This window comes from Gossypium hirsutum, chromosome A11 (genome assembly GCF_007990345.1).
Source record: "Gossypium hirsutum isolate 1008001.06 chromosome A11, Gossypium_hirsutum_v2.1, whole genome shotgun sequence".
Taxonomy (NCBI): Eukaryota; Viridiplantae; Streptophyta; class Magnoliopsida; order Malvales; family Malvaceae; genus Gossypium; species Gossypium hirsutum.
The window spans coordinates 104,272,270-104,275,286 of NC_053434.1; the positions used below are offsets into that span (position 1 = coordinate 104,272,270).

The 3,017-nt window shown below is 35.3% G+C and overlaps 1 non-coding gene across 1 annotated transcript; it reads right to left on the reverse strand.

Annotated features, from left to right (window-relative positions):
* Positions 1–2,910: 2,910 nt before the first annotated feature.
* LOC121210526 (small nucleolar RNA R71) lies at positions 2,911–3,017 on the reverse strand. The gene has a single exon (XR_005905644.1). It is a non-coding gene; the product is annotated as a small nucleolar RNA R71 (small nucleolar RNA).

A 3,017-nucleotide genomic window follows, 5' to 3' on the forward strand; every position in this document is an offset into this window, starting at 1 on the left:
GCCAGTTATGATTTCAGAATGGAAATGGGATAGAGTGACGATGGATTTTGTTTCAGGTTTGCCCCTATCTCCACGAAAGAAAGGTGCTATTTGGGTTTGCCCCTATCTCCATGAAAGAAAGGTGCTATTTGGGTTCTAGTTTATCGATTAACAAAATCAGCTCATTTTATTTCAGTACAATCTGATTTTTCGCTTGATAAATTAGTTGAGTTATATATTTCTGAAATTGTGAGATTGCACAGTGTGCCATTGTCTATTGTGTCAGATAGAGATTCGAGATTCACTTCGCGATTATGGAAGAAATTGCAAGAGGCTTTAGGTACGAAATTGCATTTTAGTACTGCTTGTCACCTGCAGACAGATGGTCAATACGAGTGGATTATTCAGATACTGGAGGATATGTTGAGATGTTGCATTCTTGAGTTTGAAGGTACGTGGGAACAATATTTGCCATTGATTGAATTTGCATACAATATTAGTTTTCAATCAAGCATCAAAATGGCACCGTACGAATGCCTTATATGGTAGAAAATGCCGTACGCCTTTGTATTGGTCAGAACTCAGTGAAAATAAGATGCACGAGGTCGATTTGATAAAAGAAACTAAACATAAAGTAAAAGTGATCCGAGATAGTTTGAAAGCAACTTCTGATTGTCAGAAATCTTACGCAGATTTGACTCTGATTTGAAAGTATTTTTGAAAGTATCTCCATGGAAGAAAGTACTCCGATTTGGTAGAGAAGGCAAATTGAGTCCAAGTTTATCAGGACGTATGAGATTATCGAGCATATCAGGCCAGTTGCTTATAGATTGTTGTTGCCACCAGAGCTAAAAAAGATTCGTAATGTGTTTCACTGATAAACCATAATATATACATATTTTTACCCCATGCTTGGCATATGTTTGGAAGGTTTATCATAAGATTTAATAAATTTGATGCTCTTAATCCTTTAATTTCATGTTTTATGCTCAGAAGAGCTTAAGATAGCAAAAAGAGCATGAAACGGGTCAAAAACGACAAATGGGCCTAATTTAGTGTTTCACATGGCCTAGGAAGTTCCACACGGCTAATCCACACGTCCGTGTGTGACACACAGGTAGGACACACGCCTGTGTGTCATGACCGTGTCAACTAAAAACCAACTTATAATTACACACGGCTTGAGCACCTTCACACGGGCGTGGTACACGGCCGTGACCTTGTCGAACCAAAGTCTAATTCTACTTGGAAAAGGCTAATTTTTAGGGGTTTAAAGCATTCCAAAGTCTATGTAAACACCCTAGAAGAGGATCAAAGGTGACATGCAGAGTAGAAAGCAGAAAATACTCAAAGACAGCCATCAGAATTAGCTCGGAAACAGGATCTACTTCAAGTCTGAAGATCTCCCTTCAATTTCCTTAGAAGTTCTTTGGGTTTCTTTATGTTTTGTTGTTTTTCCAATTTTGAGATGTTTTCCCCTATAATTATGAACTAAACTCCTTAAATACTTAGGGGAGATGAAGCCTAAAATAGATCTTATTACTATTTAAATTATAAGATAAATACTTGTTCTTATTCTTAATTGTGAGTTTTAATCCTTCTTTTAATATTTCAGGATATTAATTCAGGTTTTGATGTGTTTATTCAGTGGAGCAAAAGTCCCTGTTTAAGAGTAGATCCCCCATAATTAAGCGGAGTTGCATGCAATTCTAGAGATAGAACGACATAAATCTGCCGGCTTAGAGTCAAATCTAATAGGGGAATCCATAGATCGAGTTAATGCGGCAATATGGGTTTTCATTAGAAAGAGATTTCAATTAATTAACCTAGAGTTAGTTGTTTTTAGTCTCGAGAGATAATAACATAAATCAGGGATTTCTACAGATTAAGTGAAGTGAATAAATATTCTAATTCAGAAATAATAAGTAAAGTCTAGGTGGATTCTTTCTTGGGTATTGTCTTCTCCATCGGTTTTCCAAAAGTGCTTTTCAACTTTTATCTCTGTCGTATTTTTAAGTCAATTAGGTAATTAGTCTTAGTTTAAAAACATCCATTTAATTATTAGACTAGATAATAAAAAGATAGTAATTACTAGTACTTTTAGTCCTTGTGGATACGATATTTCTGGTCTCACCATAACTATACTACTATTCGATAGGTGCGCTTGCCTTAGTGGAGTTTTTAGTTAGTTTACCGACCATAAAGTTTTTGGCGCCGTTTCTGGGGACTAAGATATTAAGAACACTTAATTTTTATTACTTTAGCCATTTTTATTTTTATTGCAATTTAATTTTGTTTTTATTTTAATTACTAATTTTTCTTTTATCTGCTTTTGCCAAGTTTTTATAGTTTATGACTAGAAGAAACCTGTCAGGACCTCTACTCCTTGACAGTAAAATTGAAAGTACAGCTCGTAGAAATCGTAAAAAACTAAGGCGAAGTTTACGATATATAGAGGAAGAGCACGAGGACAACACCAATAACACTGAGGAGATGGCTAAAAATCAAAACAACCCGCTACCTCATGTGGTTGCTGCAAATCTAGTAAATCAGAATCCTGCTCCTCGTACTATGTACGACTATGCTAAGCCCAATTTAACAGGAACTGAATTGAGTATAGTTAGACTTGCTATTGCTGCAAATAATTTTGAACTGAAACCTAACACAATTCAAATGATACAACAGTTTGTTCAGTTTGATGGTTTGTAGGACGAGGATCCAAACACTCATTTAGCAAATTTTCTGGAATTTTGCGACACCTTTAAGATCAATGGCATTTTTGACAATGCCATTCGCCTTTGGTTATTTCCCTTTTCATTACAAAATAAGGCTAAATAGTGGTTGAACTTGTTACCACGAGGGTCAATCACTACTTAGAAACAAATGACCAAAAATTTTTTACTTAAATATTTTCCGACTGCTAAAATGACAAAGTTAAGGAATGATATCTCTTCTTTTGTGTAGATGGATTTAGAAACACTTTATGATGCATGAGAGAGATACGAAGATTTATTGAGAGGATGCCTTCACCATGGGTT